The sequence below is a fragment of the Lithobates pipiens genome, unplaced genomic scaffold (genome assembly GCF_037356315.1).
Source record: "Lithobates pipiens isolate NorthernLeopardFrog02 unplaced genomic scaffold, aLitPip1_a1.2 Scaffold_1, whole genome shotgun sequence".
Taxonomy (NCBI): domain Eukaryota; kingdom Metazoa; phylum Chordata; class Amphibia; order Anura; family Ranidae; genus Lithobates; species Lithobates pipiens.
The window spans coordinates 62,151,575-62,170,631 of NW_027507685.1; the positions used below are offsets into that span (position 1 = coordinate 62,151,575).

Consider the following 19,057-nt stretch of genomic DNA (forward strand, 5'->3'; position numbering starts at 1 on the left):
GCCGTACACATTCCGGGGGTGGAGAATAACCTGGCCGATGCCTTGTCTCGATTTCAGTGGCAGAGGTTTCGGGACTTGGCTCCGGGAGCGGCGAGAGAGGGGATCCCCTGCCCAGCATGGCTTTGGACAATTGCTTTGGGATCGCCGCGGGACGGATCAGGAGGTCGGTGAGCGAGTCGACTTGGTCGGCGTACAGTAAAGTTTGGAGGGAGTGGCTGGAGTTTTCACGGCTGGCGCACGCCGGGCTGGGGGGTAGGGGGGCGGACAGTAGTCTGTTGGTTTTGTATTTTGTGGTGAGGCAGATGGAGGGGCGAGGGTCAGTTTCTGGGATTGAACGGAAGCTGGCGGCGCTGGCATTTTGGTTTAAGTTGCGGGGAGAACCGGATGCGACAAAAGATTTCTGGGTACGGCAGGCGTTGAAGGGGTACAGGAAGGGTAATCAGAAGACGGACGGAAGGAGGCCGGTGACTTTTGTTATTTTGCAGGCGGTTTGCCGGCAGTTGGGGGGTTTGTATGCGTCCGGTTATGAAGCTCAGCTATTTCGAACAGCTTTTTCCTTGGCCTTTTTCGGGGCTTTCCGGGTGGGTGAGCTGGTCAGTCCAGCGAAGAATGTTGGGGGGGGGGGGTTTGGGTCAGGATGTGGCATTGGGGGAGGGTTGCGTGTGTTTGAAACTGCGTAGGTCTAAAACGGACCAGAAGGGGCAAGGGTGTGGACGTTTGGTTGTATGCATTGCCGGGTTCAGAAATCTGTCCGGTGATGGCGGTGACGGAGTTCATGAGGCTTCGTCCACAAGGGGAGGGTCCACTGTTAGTGCATCGGGATGGGAGTTTCCTGTCCAAATTCCAATTTATAGTGGTGTTTAGAAAATGTTTGACGTTGGGGGGGTTCGACGGGGCGCAGTTTGCTTCGCACTCCTTCCGCATCGGGGCGGCCACAGAGGCTGCCAGATGCGGGTTGGACGAGGCTGCGGTAAAACGGATTGGGCGGTGGGAGTCCAGGCGTTTCAGGTCCTATGTTCGGCCGCACTTGGTGTAGGCTGTTTTCCGGTGTCGGGGGGTGAGTGGGGGCTTGTGTAAGGGGGTTGTTGATTTTTGTCTGTGTCGTTTCAGATGGAGGTTTACCACGCCTCGTCTGGATTCTCGGACACTCCTATGTTTTTTGGGGTGCCAGGCGAGCAGATGTCAGGCCGGAAGGACGACAGTTGGGGATCCCGCGTAGAGAGGCTTGCATCAGGTGGTTGGGTATCCCGGGGATGAAGTGGGGTAGGGTCATACCTGAAATACACCGGTACGCCAGACTGGATAAGCCCCCTGATGTGCTGGTTCTCCATGTTGGGGGGAATGACCTGGGGATTAGGTCTACTCGGGAGATAATAGCGGACGTGAAGTGCGATTTTCTCATGCTTCGGAGGGATTTCCCGGGTATGGTCATAGTCTGGTCTGACATTGTAGCACGCACGGCCTGGCGGATGGCACGGTCTGTGGTCCGACTTAACAAAGCCCGTATTAAAGTTAACAAGGTTTTGGGGAGGTTCATCAAACGTAATGGAGGTTTAGTGGCGCGCCACTTGAAGTTGGAGGTTAACGTGGGTATGTACCTTCGGGGGGATGGGGTCCATCTGTCGGCAGTGGGCATTGACCTTTGGGCGTTGGGGTTGCAAGATGGGATTGAACGGGCCCTGCGGGTGTGGAGGGGCCCTTAAGGATAAGGGGGTCATCCTTGCGGGCTGTGGCGGTGTCTTTTGGTCTTTGATGGGGCAAAAGGAAACAGATGATGGAAATGTGGGGGGGAGCTCATAGGGATATGGGCCCTCCCTTTTGGTGTATCCCAGCGGAAGGGTAGGCTGGAATACGGGATTTGGTGGCATTGCGGGAAGGTGGTTGTCTCCAGGCTTATAAACGGCCGGAGGCCTGGTATGGAAAAGGTGGTCCCGCAGTGGAATGGTAAAAAAAGGTTATGTTTAAAAGGTGGAACGTGGTACCGTCAAAGACCAACTGACTGGGAGTTCTTTTAAAATTACCGTTACCAAACAGTTGATATATATTTATATATATATATATATATATATATATATATATATATATATATATATATATATATAATAAAGTTATTTAAGTTATTGGTTTGAAGAGTGTTAATAAAAGGCTGCTATGGCCATTTATACTCCAACTCCTGTGTGGCCTGATTATTTGGGTAGAAGGTAAAAGTTAAGAGAATAATGGTATAGGAATCATTAGAAGGGAAGAAGGGGTAATTACAAGGGGAAAAAAAAAAGTACGGAGAGGTATGTCCCTAATGCATGGGTCATGCTGAAGCCCAGAGCCTCCAAACAGAAGTAAATCATAAAGTGGAAGTAAACCAATTGATTTAAGGGTTTCAAAACACAGTTACATTCCTGGAATCCCGGGATTGATAACTGTCCCATTTGCTTGTGTTCTCAACCAAACTATCAAATCATCAAATGGCTGGTGTCATAACTTAAATATGCCTAAAATGGGAGAGCAACTGAGTATGTGCATAGCAGGTTGAAACAGCGTATTACTGGATTTCAAAGGGTATAGAACCATATTTTTTAATGTTTTACATGAGTATATATGCAAAATGGGACAACCGGAAGAGATGTAGCAGGACTTACTTTTCTGACTAAAGTTGCACTTTAAATGACAGATTTAAAAGTATGGTCTAGCAGATTTTCTTCAAGAATTTGATCTTTATGTAGGATGTGCAAAGTTTTGGGATTTTTTTTCATGTTTTTTTGTCGGTGACATGGTAACATGAAAACACAGCGGGAGTGGTGATTGTAGTTCAAGCTAAATGTGTAAACAGATTGTCAGAAGTGGGATTTGAACCCACGCCTCCATTTGGAGACCAGAACACTCACACAATGTGAAGAAACAGCTCTTGAGTCTGGCGCCTTAGACCACTCAGCCATCCTGACAAGATACATTGAGGTGCTATGGCTTCCTCTGGAAATATCATCTACTCGTAGTACTCTATTGATCTATTACCATTGTCAAGGAGCTGTATGAACACTCTGAACCTAGGCCCTTTTGCAAATGCACTTCTTAAAGCATGACCTTGCACCAAGTCATACATTTCAGATCCTTTATACCAAATCTCCTTGAGCAAAAAAAGTAGAAGATGTCCCAGGTGATCTTCGAGTGTTTGGTTGATCCGGGCGCCACAAACCAGAATCATGTCCTTGTGGCAGACCACGTGGCCTAATGGATAAGGCGTCTGACTTCGGATCAGAAGATTGAGGGTTCGAGTCCCTTCGTGGTCATTTTCTATGCTGCTTTGCAGTTCCTTCCTGTGACCTTCACTCGTAAATTCTTGCTTTACCCATAATAACGTGCTTCTTGCTGGAGGCTTCCAATTTGCTGAAGCCCAGAGCCTCCAAACAGAAGTAAATCATAAAGTGGAAGTAAACCAATTGATTTAAGGGTTTCAAAACACAGTTACATTCCTGGAATCCCGGGATTGATAACTGTCCCATTTGCTTGTGTTCTCAACCAAACTATCAAATCATCAAATGGCTGGTGTCATAACTTAAATATGCCTAAAATGGGAGAGCAACTGAGTATGTGCAGAGCAGGTTGAAACAGCGTATTACTGGATTTCAAAGGGTATAGAACCATATTTTTTAATGTTTTACATGAGTATATATGCAAAATGGGACAACCGGAAGAGATGTAGCAGGACTTACTTTTCTGAGTAAAGTTGCACTTTACTTTCAAAAATTTTATTGATTTTACATATCAAAGAGAAACAAAACAGCAAAGTACAGGTAATCTTGCTCACTTGTCGGAGGTATAAGTCACTGGTAAGGAATACCTAAAAGGTTGCTTAGGACATCAACAAGGAAATAAAACATAAACACGTTTCAGAATAGTCACCCTTCTCACTTGCTTGTGACATATAGAGGGTTAATCTGGGGGTCACTAGTCAGTCCTCCCCTGCACCCCGACTGGGAGCATACTGTGCGGGGAAGGAGTCCCGTGGCATCCGGCGTTTTCTACAAGAGGTGAGAGACCTCCATAACCATGGAGGAGGGGTACTACATTAGTGGTGTGACTGATGTGCCCACACCTCATCTCTCCAGTATTATATAACATGAAAAGCAAAATAGAGGAGAGCCATAAGGGTCCTGGGGAGTGAGGCAACAAAATAAAACCCAACATAACAAAATAAAACAAGACTCTGTACCGACAAACAAGGGGTGAGAGGTGTGGGAAGCGGGAGATGGGGAGGGGGAGGGGGCGTGTCCGCAGTCGAGCAACCTTCAAAGTCGAGGGTGGTCCAGGGAACTAGGGTCAGGCTCCTGGAATAAGTGAAATGCCCATATATTGAGCCCAAGGCTCCCACGTAGCCTCAAACTGAGCCGTGGAATCTAAAAGAATGCCGGTAAGTTTCTCTTGCACCATTATCCAAGAAATTTTTTTAATGGCGGCTGCAAAGGAAACTTTAGGGAGTTTCCAAGCCTTGGCTATTGTCATTTTGGCACCCAGGAATATAAATTGAATTAGTTTACGAGTATGTTTCGGGATCCCAGGGAGATTAGCGTTGAGTAGTGCAGTGGCAGGGCTTCTCGGGAGGATATGGTTAGTGATAATCTTTATTAAGGCTAGGATTCTTTTCCAGAAAGGCCTAATTCTGGGGCATTCCCACCAGATGTGGGCCATGGTCCCCATCAGGTGGCATCCCCGGAAGCAGCTGGGGTCAGCTGAGGGGAACATTCGGGAGAGTCTCGAGGGGGTTAGGTACCACCTGGTAAGGACCTTTACATTGGCTTCAATTAGTGAGACATTTCTAATGCCTTTAAAGGCTCTGGAGAAGGAGGCCTGCCACTGCTCTACCGTCATGCTAAGTGCTAGTTCAGTCTCCCAAGCTGTCATGTAAGAGGATCTATTAGGTTGATGAGCAAGGGCCTTGTATACCACTGAGACTGCCCCTCTCTGTTCCGTGGCTTGTCCGCACCATGATTCATACGGAGTGCAGCCTGAGGAGGCCTGCTTACCCGTCCAAAGCTATAGAAGGAAATGGCGGATTTGGTAGAACCTAAAGCGTTCTGAAGGAGGCATCTCGAGATGGTTCACACAATGTCCCAGGGTAATAGGGCCCCGAGCGTCCAGAAAGTGCCCTATTCGATATAGACCCTTATCCAACCACCATCTAAAAGGCGTGGGCTCCTGGCCCGGTGGGAAGTCTGGATTGTTGAATAATTGAGCTAATGGTTTTAGATGCGAGATAAGGTGGGGGGATTTTTTCAACCTGTCCCATAGACGAAGCGATTGAGAGAGAATCGGAGAGAGGATGGGGAGCCTGAGCCTTGGGGGGGACCAGAGGAGAGATTCAATGGTGTAATCCGGGGCTGCTTGATTCTCCAGGGAAACCCAGTCTGGTTTTTCAGAGCTATTGTAAATTATTGATAGCTGTGCTATTCTGGCTGCCTGAAAATACCAGAGCAGTCTCCCAAACCTCCCTGCGATTTGTGGGTGTACAAGGTCTGCTGGGGGATCCTATGGCCTCTCCCTCCCCATATAAATTTGTTTATTTTTGCTTGGAAAGACCTTAGGTGATCCAGTTTGATATTGATGGGTATGGCCCTGAAGAGGTATAACAATCTCGGGAGCAAAGTCATTTTAATGGAGTGTATCCTACCCAACCATGATAACTCTCCCTTCTCCCATTGTCCCAGATCCTCCTCAAGTTTTTGATAAATGGGGGGGAAGTTAGCTTCGTACAGCTGTTCCACCTTGGCAGTTAGGTTGATGCCCAGGTATTCTATAGAGGAGTCGCTCCATTTAAATTTGAAAGAGCTCTGCAGCGCCAATTTAGTTTCATGTCTGAGAGAGATATTCAGGGCATGTGATTTAGTGTAATTAACTGTGAGACCCGAGACGACTGAGAAATCTTGAAGGAGTTTACATAGATTGGGGAGGGAGACTGTCGGCGAAGTAAGGAAAAGAAGTAAGTCATCGGCAAAAAGGCCGCATTAATGTACCCGTGTCCCGTCCGTGACGCCTTGTATGTCAGGGTTTGAGCGAATTGCAATGGCCAGGGTCTCGATCGCCATTGCGAAGATTAGGGGGGAGAGCGGGCAGCCCTGCCGGGTGCCCCTCGCTATTATTAGTGGTTCTGAGTGCTGGCCCTGTATGCGAATCAAGGCTGTAAGATTAGAGTACAGCGAGCCCAGGATTCCTCTAAAGCGGGGACCAAATCCCCATTTGTCTAGAAGGAAGAAAATGTACTTCCAGTCTATGGCATCAAAGGCCTTGTGTAGGTCTAGGGATAGAAGCATCCCTTCCTGAGCTTGTTTACCGTTCCAGCCAGATTGGAGGAGGGAGACAATGTCAACCGCTCTTCTGATTTGGTCAGGTCCCTGTCTGCCCGGTATGAAGCCCACTTGGTCTTTGTGAATGTAATATTTAATAAAGGAAGAGAGGCGGTTAGCTAAAATTTTGGTTAGAATTTTGAGGTCGTTATTGATGAGGGAGATGGGCCGATAATTTTCCACTTCTTCGTGATTTTTGTTGGGTTTGGGAATTACTGTGATGTAGGCAGTGTTGAGGTGTGGGTCTAAGGGGGATCCCTCCGTTTTGGAGTTGAAAAATTTGGCCATGTGCGGGGCTAAGATATCCCCAAAGGTCCTATAGTAAGGTGTAGATAGTCCGTCAGGGCCAGGGGCTGAACCAGGTTTCAAGGCCTTAATGACTGCCAAAACTTCTTCCTCCGAGAAGGAATCTTCCATAATGTCTTTATGTGCTGTGGTCAGGGACGGCAGTCTGAGGCCTTGAAAAAAGGCAGACATTGCTGGGGCCTTCTCTGTGGCGTCTTGGCTATATAGTTTGGCGTAATAATCTTGAAAAGCCCTCAAGATCTTAGTCGGGTTGGAGGTTGGGGGTTGGCCGTTCAGTCTTAGTTTGGGGAAGGCAAACGATTTGGATTTAGGGGTGAGTTTACGTGCTAGCATAGTTCCTATTTTATCTTTGTGCATGTAGTATTTGGCCCCACTCCATCTAATGTGTTTCTCTACAGATGCGGTGAGTTTTAAGTTAAGTTCTAATCTGGTGTTGTCTAGTTGGTCTGCCGAGGCCTTTGAAGGGTGTTGCTTATGCGCCCTTTTAAGATCCGCAAACTTGGATTCTAGGTCACGGATTTCTAACAGTCGTTCTTTTTTGAGGTGGGAGGAGAGCTTAATCAGTTCTCCTCTGATAGTAACTTTATGAGCCGCCCAAATAATTTCTGGGGAAATGCCTTCCGTTGCGTTGGTGGAAAAGTAGTCCTTGATAGAGTCGGCTATGCATTTGGCATGAATGGGGTTACTGAGGATAGACTCGTTTAGACGCCAGTGTGTTCCTCCTTTGTTGGTGAAGACATTGCGGATGAACAGAAGGACCAACGAGTGGTCCGACCATGAGGAATCTATAATGGATGCTTTTAGGGCTAAAGGAACTAGCGTTGGGGGAATCAGGATGTGATCGATCCTGGCATATGACTGATGCGGGGACGAATAGTGTGTGTAATCCTTACTCTTAGGGTTTAATTCCCTCCAGATATCCACTAGACTTTTAGAGTGGAGGAATTTTGCAATTTTACTGCTCATTTTTGAGGGTCTCGTCGCTTGATCTTTAGTGGGTTTAGTCTTGTCAAGTCCCTGGTCGAATGCTACGTTGGAGTCCCCACCCATGATAATTTTGCCTTCCAGCATCGGACCCAATGTCGAGTAGAGAGATTTGAAGAATTTGGCTTGACCCTTATTGGGAGCATAATATGAGACTATGGAATAGAGTATTCCTTCAAACGTTCCCTTCACTAGGATGAATCTACCCTCTGGGTCCCTATATTCCGAAATATGTGTATAGTTGCAGTGTCTAGAGAAGAGGATCGCAACCCCCTTGGTTTTTGTAGGGGCATTCGCCAGGAAAAACGTGGGGTAGGAGGAATGGATAAATTTAGGTCTATATCGAACAGGTCAGTGCGTTTCCTGCAGCAGGACGACATCAATTTTAAGGGCTCTATACCGTTCGAAGGCTATTCTCCTCTTCCTGGGGGAATTTAGGCCTTGGACATTGTGTGAGACCAGTCTCAGATCCCTGTTAATAGTGGGAGTGTTAGCCATTAGGACAGAGAGGGGAGATGATCAACCAAATACATCCACTTACCCTTTGGGTGATGACACTCCGGACCGAAGCCTCCAGTCTGATGCCGAAATCAAGGATGGCCCCAGAACCAATTGCTCTATTCGTCTGCGGACATGCTTGGGGGAAGAGAAGGAGAGAACATGAGGAGGGGAAGGGAAGGGAGACATAAAACATAGAAACATGTCTTCTACGAAGACTGGTGTAGGGCCGGTGCGAGAGAACCCACCCACCTCCAACAAGAATATTATGGGCGATCCCGAGGATCGTCCAAAGGCCCATGCCAAAGAGGGGTAAACTACCTCTATGAGATGGGTGAGAGCACATTGGGCCCACCCCGGACCCTAACTGAAAACTATATGAAACAGTGTAAAACTTAAGAACTGAACGCTATAATATTGAGAGCAGCAATATCCTGCCAACTGTTGGACCCCGGATGCTTCTGGAGAGCAACTGTCGTATGGGGAGAAGACCCAACCGGGCCCGGCTAGGTCCAAACCCAAGGTTCAGAAATCTGAGGCCATGGCGAGGAGACAGTGAAATGAGGGGAAAAACTACTACCCTCCCCCGATCTATTGGTCCGAAGAAACCATACCCACCCCCCGCCCCCAAGCCAACAAATTAAGGATCAGCGGGGACCAGAGGAGGGGGAGGGGGAGTCTGGGGATTTGTAGACCCATTAACCTAAAAAGACCATGTAGACTTAAGAACACCAAAGGCCCAATAATGAAAAGAGGGTCTGCTCGGGCCTAGGGGAGCAGGCCAAAGGTAGGCCTGGTCCCAGAGGCGGGCAGAGGGACTCTTCCCAAACAACCCAGTGGCCACCAGGGAGATGTATCCAGAGCCTAGATGAAATCATACCGCTGTGGGGGTATAGGGGGACGAACCCGCTAAACTGCCTAGAGGCCATCCCCATGAGAGAAAAAAAAAACCGAGTGAAAAAAAATCAAAAATGTACAAGGAGGAAAAAGTCAATTAAACCGTGAGGTAGGAGGTTATCCCTCCGTCCATCGAGTCGGCTATTGCCCGAGGAAGTCCACTCGAGGTTGGGAAAAGTAACGAAGAAGCCGGCTTCTCAGTAGACATCTTTCAGGGGGGGCCTCCGTCCTTGCTCTTCTTGGTGCGGCCGTTAAGCCAGAGTGGGGAGACTGGGCTGGACGGGGGGGGGGGGTCTCTTGGCTGACCCGGCAGAAGAAGAAGAGAAGTCCATGGGGAGCTCCTGGGAAATCAACTTCAAGTGTAAAAAGAGTTTTTCTCCATCCGTCATATTGGAAAAGGAGTAAGATTTTCCGTTGAGGGAGAACTTCGCTGCAAACGGGAAAGTCCATCGGTATTTTATGTCTTGCTGGTTGAGCACCAGCAGGAGTGGTTTGAGAGCCCTTCTCTTTTGTATGGTGGAGGGAGCCAGATCTGCGAAAATCTGTATACGATGACCCTGAAATTGGAGGTCTGGTTGCGATCTGGATTGGCGCATCACTTCTTCTTTAGTTGTATAGTAATGGGGTTTCACAATAACATCCCTGGGGGAGCCATCCTTTCTGGGGGGCCCTAAGGACCGGTGCGCCCTGTCTAGGTCCAGACGTTGCGGCGGAATTTGCGGGGCCAATTGGGAAATGATGTCCCGTACCGTAAGGGGGATGTCAGCAATGGACTCCGGCAGGCCACGGATTCGGAAGCTGTATCTCCTGGACCTATTCTCAAGGTCGTCGATTCTTGCAGTGGCAACGTCAAGTTGATCCTGGATAGTTTTAATATGGGCTTCATTTTGGTTGGACATGGAGACCGTAGTGTCCATTTTGTTTTCTATGGCCTCAATTCTGGATCCCAGATTGGCAAAGTCAGATTTAATGTTATTAGTAATCTGAGTAGCAGTATTAGCTAGCCCCCTTTCAAGTAATTCCGAGAATTTGGAGAAAAGATTCGCTTGGAGAGTGGAAATGTCTGTCAGGGAGAAGTTCGGGGATGCAGGTCCCTGTGGCTGCGGTGTGGCTGGGCCCTCTGGGGAAGGAGGGAATTCCTCCATGTGGTGGCCTATGAGAGATTCGGTTGAAGCAGGTGACGGAACCTGTGGCGAGCAGGGATCGTCGGGTGGTTTATGTCTGCGTTGGGAGCCACTCTGTGCCACCTGAGAGTAGGACAGTGTGGCCGGGGTCAGCACTTGCCTGTGTTCTGGCGGTTTGTCCATGTAGGCCGCAAGTGTCTGTGTAGCTGAGGTGGCGGCGGCCATCTTGGTACACCCTCTCCCCACTGAACGGTTGAAATGCGGCCCTAGATCTCGTCTTGCGGGGGGGCCAGGCATCCGCTATTGTGCTCCGACCTTTCCCACGTTCGGGTTAGTATCTGGGGGGAAGCTCCCTGCGCTGAGAGCGGCGTCAGGTGGATCGGGGGTCCGGGGTGGTGCGGAGCTCGTGGCTCAGGCGGCCATGTCGGAGCTCTCGCGCATGCGCACTCCTAAAGTTGCACTTTAAATTACAGATTTAACAGCATGGTCTAGCAGATTTTCCTCAAGAATTTGATCTTTATGTAGGATGTGCAAAGTTTTTGGATTTTTTAAATGTTTTTTGTCGGTGACATGGTAGCATGAAAACACAGCGGGAGTGGTGATTGTAGTTCAAGCTAAATGTGTAAACAGATTGTCAGAAGTGGGATTTGAACCCACGCCTCCATTTGGAGACCAGAAAACCCACACAATGTGAAGAAACAGCTCTTGTGTCTGGTGCCTTAGACCACTCAGCCATCCTGACAAGATACATTGAGGTGCTATGGCTTCCTCTGGAAATATCATCTACTCGTGGTACTCTATTGATCTATTACCATTGTCAAGGAGCTGTATGAACACTCTGAACCTAGGCCCTTTTGCAAATGCACTTCTTAAAGCATGACCTTGCACCAAGTCATACATTTCAGATCCTTTCTACCAAATCTCCTTGAGCAAAAAAAGTAGAAGATGTCCCAGGTGATCTTCGAGTGTTTGGTTGATCCGGGTGCCACAAACCGGTATCATGTCCTTGTGGTAGAACGCGTGGCCTAATGGATAAGGCGTCTGACTTCGGATCGGAAGATCGAGGGTTCGAGTCCCTTTGTGGTCGCTTTCTATGCTGCTTTCCAGTTCCTTCCTGTGACCTTCACTCGTAAATTCTTGCTTTACCCATAACAACGTGCTTTTTGCTGGAGGCTTCCAATCTGCTGAAGCCCAGAGCCTCCAAACAGAAGTAAATCATAAAGTGGAAGTAAACCAATTGATTTAAGGGTTTCAAAACACAGTTATATTCCTGGAATCCCGGGATTGATAACTGTCCCATTTGCTTGTGTTCTCAACCAAACTATCAAATCATCAAATGGCTGGTGTCATAACTTAAATATGCCTAAAATGGGAGAGCAACTGAGTATGTGCAGAGCAGGTTGAAACAGCGTATTACTGGATTTCAAAGGGTATAGAACCATATTTTTTAATGTTTTACATGAGTATATATGCAAAATGGGACAACCGGAAGAGATGTAGCAGGACTTACTTTTCTGACTAAAGTTTCACTTTAAATGACAGATTTAACAGCATGGTCTAGCAGATTTTCCTCAAGAATTTGATCTTTATGTAGGATGTGCAAAGTTTTTGGATTTTTTAAATGTTTTTTTGTCGGTGACATGGTAGCATGAAAACACAGCGGGAGTGGTGATTGTAGTTCAAGCTAAATGTGTAAACAGATTGTCAGAAGTGGGATTTGAACCCACGCCTCCATTTGGAGACCAGAACACCCACACAATGTGAAGAAACAGCTCTTGAGTCTGGCGCCTTAGACCACTCGGCCATCCTGACAAGATACGTTGAGGGACTTTGGCTTCCTCTGGAAATATCATCTACTCGTGGTACTCTATTGATCTATTACCATTGTCAAGGAGCTGTATGAACACTCTGAACCTAGGCCCTTTTGCAAATGCACTTCTTTTTTGATTACAAACGATTTTTATTTGGTACATAGAGAAAGTACAGGGAGTAAGCATAGATATAATATAATAAATGCAATGTATATCAAGACAAACATAGAAAATCGCCATAGATACTAAATTTTTTACAAGATACAGTGCATATATATTGCAATAGTTTGTGTTTTCATTTGGTAAGGTGATGGGCTAGAGCCATAATAGTGCAGTAAACCGTAGACAATCATGTATAAGAGACCCGATTTCAGGGAGTATTAAAAAAGGAGGTAGAGTGGTTAAACCAGGGATCCCATTTATTTCTATATAAATGTGTGGAATTCTGTGTGGTATGGAATATCTTTTCCATCAGATTAATGTTATTAATTCTGATTTTGAGGTGATCCAAGGGGACGGAAAGCGATTTCCAATGAAAAGCAATTAGCCAATGAATTGCGACACATATTGTATGAATCAATCTCATATTGTAAGTGGAAAGAGAGGGGATAGGGGCATATAGGAGGCAATTCTGTAGGGTTAGTTTTATGTTTTTATTTGAGATCACTGAGGCAAAATTTTCTAACTGTGTCCATATGTATGTAATTTTGGAACAATCCCAGAAGATATGTGAGAATGAGCCCAGGGAATTACAGCCTCTGAAGCATGTATTAGGTGTTATGGGGTATATTGAATGTAATTTTACTGGGGTATAGTACCATCTGGTAAATAATTTTAGTGCTGTCTCTTTGACTGTGATTGATCTCGTGCATTTGTGTAGATTGCTAATACAAATGTCCCAGTCGTGAGAAGAAAGCAAGAGATTTGTTTCCTGTTCCCATTTGGTCATGTATGGGAGTTTGGTAATTTCAGTGTGACTGAGAAGGTTATGATATAATTCTGAGATGAGTCCGGGATTCCTTGGTGTTTTAAGGCAGATATTTTCAAAAAACGAGGGGGGAGGGGGATTTGTTGTTTGGAAATATGTATTGAAAAAATGTCTAATCTGCAGATATCCACAGAATTCTGTATTTGGGATCTGATGTTTTGATTTAAGAGATGCAAATGAGGAGAAATTGTTATTTTCTATAAAGTTCTTAAGGGAGGTCAAATTATGATTGATCCACCATGACAAGTCCACCATATCATTGTCGTTCTGTGGGGATCTTGGGTCTCCTACAAAGGAAGCGTGGGGTGGGGATCTAGAAATAAGATTGAATTTTTTATTGTGTAAAGTCCATAAGCGATAAGAGTGTGCGACTATTTGGTTGAGAGCTTCGATAGTGTTTATTGGGATTTTGTTGCCCCAGAGAATACCAGAGATAGATAGTGGTTTGATAGACTCTTGTTCAAATCTGACCCATGGTATCTTAGAGTTGTGAATATGCTATTGGGCCATTTGCGCCCATCTTGCAGACAGATAGTATAACCAAAAGTCCGGAAGGCCTAATCCTCCGTTTCTCTGTGGTTTATATAACACCAGTCTGGGTAGGCGTGGGTGGGTGTCCAGCCATACATATTTATTAATAATTGTCTGGAATCTTGAAATCATTATTTTATTTAGTCTGATTGGTATTGCTCTAAATAGATATAACATTTTTGGTAGAATGGTCATTTTAACTGCCGTGATTCTGCCTAAGAATGAAATTTTAAACGATTTCCACATTTTGAGGGTAGATCTTATTTTATTAATTAAAGGTATATAATTTTTGGAATATAAATCATTGATGTTGGGGTAAGGAAAATGCCCAAGTAGGGAAGTGATTCTAGTGACCAGGAAAAATTGAATGTAGAGCGTAGGGTATCTAATTGAGATGGCGGGATATTAATCGGCATACCTACAGACTTGGAAACGTTTACTGTTAGCCCTGATAGAGACGCAAAGGTGTTAAGTGTTTGAAGCAGGTTCGGTAGAGAAATATTTGGTTGTGTAAGAAAAAGGATCATGTCATCTGCATACATACTTAATTTATATGTGTTGTTATTTGTAGTATAGCCTTTGATGTCAGGGTTTAGTAGAATAGCTGTTGCTAAAGGTTCTATCGCTAAAGCGAAAAGTAATGGGGAAAGGGGACAGCCTTGCCGAGTGCCTCTCCCTACATTAAAAAAATCTGAATTACAACCTGGTAGTCTAATTCTGGTGGATGGGTTATGGTATAGTGCATGGAATGCATGTGTAAATTCCCCTTTAAAACCGTATTTATCTAAAATTATATCTAGAAAGTTCCATGATACACTATCAAAAGCTTTGTTAATGTCCAGACTAAGCAGGAGAACTGATTTGGAGTTAATATTGGCATCTTGAACAACATTTGTAACCAATCTTATATTGTCCGTGATTTGTCTGCCTGGGATGAAGCCTGATTGAAAGGGAGAAATTAAGGAGGGGATTATTAAAGCCAATCTATTTGACATGATTCGACTGAATATTTTAAGATCATTGTTTATTACTGAGATTGGTCTGTAGTTCTGTGGTAATGTATGGTCTTTATTTGGTTTCGGAATGAGTGACATATTTGCATGTAACATCTCTTCTGGGAAGTGGTTCCCTTTTAGAACATTATTATATAGCTTTATTAAATATGGTATTAATACTTGGTGGAATTGTTTGTAATAGAAGGAGGAGAATCCGTCAGGACCTGGGGCGGAATTTTTTTTGAGGGATTTAATTGTTGGTAATTCCTCTTCTGTGCATGGCGCATTTAAAGTATCTAATTGTGTTTGTGTAAGTTTGGGAAAGGGAAGGTTGTCTAACCAAGAGAGTGATGTGGGAGGGATAGGTGAGGATGGGGTTGACAGCAAATTAGAGTAAAAATTCCTGAAAATGGAGAGTACTTCTTGTGGATGAGTGATTATTTGATTGGAATCATTTTTGAGTTTATAAACATGTGTAGGCTTGATGGATTGGTTAAGCTTACGTGCAAACATTGTGGAGTAATTGTTGCTAGATAAGAAAAATTTAGCCTTCGACCATCTAAGTGCCTTTTCGGCTTTAAACGTTAATATGGAATCCAGTTCGTTACGTTTTTGGGATATCATATTAAAGATGTCAGGGTCATGAGTGTTTGTATGGACTTTGTATAATTTGTTAAGGTCTTTAGTGATAGCATGGATTTTTTACCATTTCAGTCTGTTACTTTGAGCTGCACGTTTGATAAGGTGACCTCTTAGAACTGCTTTGTGTGCCATCCAAAGCGTAGATGGGGAAATATCTGGTGTTGAGTTTAATGAAAAATATTCTTTTATTTCCGTTTCAATTTCATGTTGGTGGGTGGGATCTGTTAGTAGAGATTCGTTGAGTCTCCATGAGTAGGGGGTGGGGGTTAAGCCAATAAATTGGGTACTAAATGTGACAATATGGTGATCTGACCAAGAGCAGGGAAGTATAGTGGTGTCTTTTGCATTAGCTAGAATTATTGGGGTACATAGTATGTGGTCAATCCGGGAATAAGAGTCATGTGGGTGAGAGTAAAAAGTGTACTCTCGTGCACCTATATTCAGTGCTCTCCAGGAATCAATCAGCTGTAAGTCATTAATGTGTGAGGTGGTTGTTTTGGAGAAAGATTTAGAATTTGGGTTTTGTCTGCTGCGGTCGAGATTGGGTTGGGGGACTGAGTTAAAGTCTCCTCCTAAGATAATATGTGGTGAGTGAAATTGTTGAAGTGTATTGAAAAATTGTAGGAAAAAAGTGGATTGGGCGTCGCTAGAGGCGTATATATTAGCAATTGTGATATCTCTACCTGAGAGGGAGCCTTTGATGATTATAAACCTACTGTCTGGATCCTTGTAAACCTGTTGAACTTCTAGTGGGAAGGAATGGTGTAAAAAAATAGCAACTCCTTTGGTCTTGGAGGAGGAGGTTGTGTAAAAAGATTGATTGAATGTTTTATGGAAAAAGGTAGGGTGATTGTCCTTCATGAAATGAGTTTCTTGTAACATTACTATTTTTGCATTGAGTTTTTTATATTGAACGAAAGCTTTTTTCCTTTTGTTTGGGGAGTTGAAGCCCTGAACATTATGTGATACTATTGTAATAGTCATTGTAATTTTTTATGGGTCTTGGGATCAGCTGTAAGTAAGGGTAATGCAAAGTATTCGGTGAACTCATACCACCAATAATGAAGCGTGATTGGGAGTATTAATGCGTATGATGAATTAGTCAATATTTTTCTTCTTAAACTATGCATATCTAGGCTTAATAGAAAAATTGTACCATATCTATAATTAAACAAAAACATTAGAAATGATTCAGTAGGGGGCGTGGCGACCGCCGAACATGATGGCCGCAAGTGCTTAGAGCTCCGCTCGGCTGATGGGGAACCACCGAATTATCGCCGCTCGGTCGCACGCCGGAATTGCCGCCTCGGCTTGACAATCCGCCGTAGTAGCGAGGGGTCCCGGGGACATGAAGAAGAAGCTCCGCGCGGCGGAGAAAATGCACAAATTACCGGACTTTTTTCCGGCTGTCTCCCGCGGACCACAGGAAAATGGCGGCGAGAGACATAATCACAGGCAAGCCTCAAGCGCTCCAGTGCCACCTTCTGGACCGGAAGTGCTGCGGAAGGAGAAGGAGAGGTACGCAGATGCCGAACACACTATGCACGCTGCACGGAGCAGTGGCAGTACCTCTCCATGTGACTCACCCACAACGAGAAGCCCGGCGAAATCCAAGCCCAGGCTGGATCCAGATATCCCTGCACATCGCAATAAATACTCGGCCCTGGACATGGAGGTGAGTGGTGCCCATGACAAGGACTCAGGCTCAAACACCCCAGCGGACCCAATTGCTATGTTTCCAACTACAGGGCAATCAATTTCGGATATTACACTCAAAGAAATGCTCATGTCACTTAGATCATCGCTGCAGTCAGATATGTTGACGTGCCTCCAACAATGTAGAGCTGAAATCACTGAATTGGGGGGCAGGGTGCATCAAGTTGAAACACAGATGAGTGATGTTACGGTATCTTTCAATGCGCTTGTTGACTCCCATATGTCCCAGCAGGACTCTATTTCTAAAATACAAGCGAAATTAGCAGACCTCGAGGACCGTTCCCGCAGGAACAATTTGAAAATAAGGGGCATACTGGAAACTGTCACGACGCAACAGCTCCAGTCCTATGCCACAGACCTATTCCATGCTGTAGCGCCATCATTGTCCCCATTAGATCTGAAGATAGATAGGATTCACAGAGTTCCCAAACCCTCCTTCTTGCCGCAAGAAGTCCCGAGAGATGTACTATTGCGAGTCCATTTCTTCCAGACTAAGGAGCTACTTTTGGACGCCTTCCGCAAAGCGGAGAATATTCCAGAAATGATTCAGTAGATTTTCGGTTTTGCCAAATGTGAACCTGTAATAATAACCAGAGTAATAACAATGGACTTAATGATAATAATAATTAAAAAAAAAGTTGTAAGGGGTTGAGAAAAAAAAGGTTCCTCAACCGACAGAGAAATTTGTTTAGACCAACCAGTCTAAAACTCAGTGTAAGAAAATTACAAAAAAGAACCAAAAACAGTATAATATATCTGAATGTATAAACTTTGAAATCAAAATAGGGTAATAATTGAGAAGTCCCTATGTGTAGGGAGAACATAGTAACTGAGTGGGGGTAAATCATGACGGCATAGAGCGGGGCAGCCACTTTGGTTAAAAGTGATATATAATTTTGTGTTGCCTGTAAGAAACGGGTGTAAGTAGTGAAAATGAGAAAGAGAGAAAAAAGAAAAATAAATAAATAAAATAAATAAAAAATTGTATGTAAAAGTAAAGAGTAAGCCAGAATGCAAAAAAGCTTAAATAAAAATTAAATGAAGGACAGGGTGGAGAAGAGATGAGAAGAAAAAAAAAAAAGGGGGGGGGGGTAAGTGGAGAGGTATTCTTGATGATTTAAATAGGACAAACAGTATATTCAGCAAAAATCTATCAAAGGCTCCGCAGCACCTCTAAATAACCACAGGATGGCAGCAACAGGTAAAGCCGGGCTCTGGTAGAAAAGAACCTGTATAAATAAGTGGTATTTGTAAAATCAGGTATAGCTAATACATGTAGTATTGAGAACAACTTTGCTCATTATAAAATCTAGGATATCAACCTTTATGTTACTAGGCTGCATATATATAGGGAAAAAACAAGAATATATGAAAAAAGTGTAGACAGAAATTAAAAGGGAAAATAATAAAAATTAGAAAAAAAAATATGTATATATGCGGAGAGTAAGCTTAAGTGCTAAAAGAAGGTTTAAATAAAGCTAAATAAGGGAAAAAGTGTGAGTGATGAGGTTCTCTTATTAATTTAAAAAGAGCAAACCTAATGTGTTCAGCCTTATCTGTCAGAGGTTCCGCAGTTCCCCTAAACAGACACAAGATGTCAGTATTGGGTAAACCAGAGCTTTGGTAAAAAAAACATAAATATAAGTGACTTTTGTGAAAAAATCAATCTAACTACTAAATGTAGTATTGAAAATAGCTCTGAACACTATGAAATCTGGGGTAACAACCTTTGTATTGTTGGGCAGAGTGTGCGGAGGAGAAAAAGGAGAACATATATGATAAAAAAAAAAAAAAATAAATAAAAGAAAAAAAAAGAAAAAACGAAAACAAACATTAGATGGAAAAAGGGAAAAATTATTAAAGTTAATAAAGTTTGAAAATACAAAAAAGAAGAGAAAAAAAAAAGGAAAAATTTCTGCTTGTTGGAGGTAGAATGGTATACCCGTAAAAAATGTTTAGTCAATCTTCACGTAAGAGAGGGGAGACCATTAGTCCCGTTGTGCGCTTTCATGTCTCACTCTGCGACCCTCTCTCCTTGATGCTGGAGTGTTCCATATTGGAGCAGGACGTGGAGTAGCTGGGGTGCGAGGAATGTTGCTGGGATCCAGGAGGCCTAGTTTGGTTAGGATGTCTCTTCCTTCTGATATGTTGGTAGCTATATATGTGGTGCCATTATGAGGGATTATCAGCTTAAAGGGAAAGCCCCATCTATATCTGATTCTGGCTGAGA

At 44.4% G+C, this 19,057-nt stretch overlaps 2 non-coding genes across 2 annotated transcripts; one reads left to right on the forward strand and one right to left on the reverse strand.

The window, feature by feature from the left end:
* The first annotated feature begins 3,211 nt into the window (after nt 1-3,211).
* Nucleotides 3,212-3,284, forward strand: TRNAR-UCG (transfer RNA arginine (anticodon UCG)). The gene has a single exon. It is a non-coding gene; the product is annotated as a tRNA-Arg (tRNA).
* An 8,562-nt stretch (nt 3,285-11,846) lies between these two features.
* On the reverse strand, nt 11,847-11,956 carry TRNAL-CAA (transfer RNA leucine (anticodon CAA)). Its single transcript has 2 exons — nt 11,919-11,956; nt 11,847-11,892 (listed from the first exon to the last, which is right to left on the reverse strand). It is a non-coding gene; the product is annotated as a tRNA-Leu (tRNA).
* Nucleotides 11,957-19,057: the final 7,101 nt, after the last annotated feature.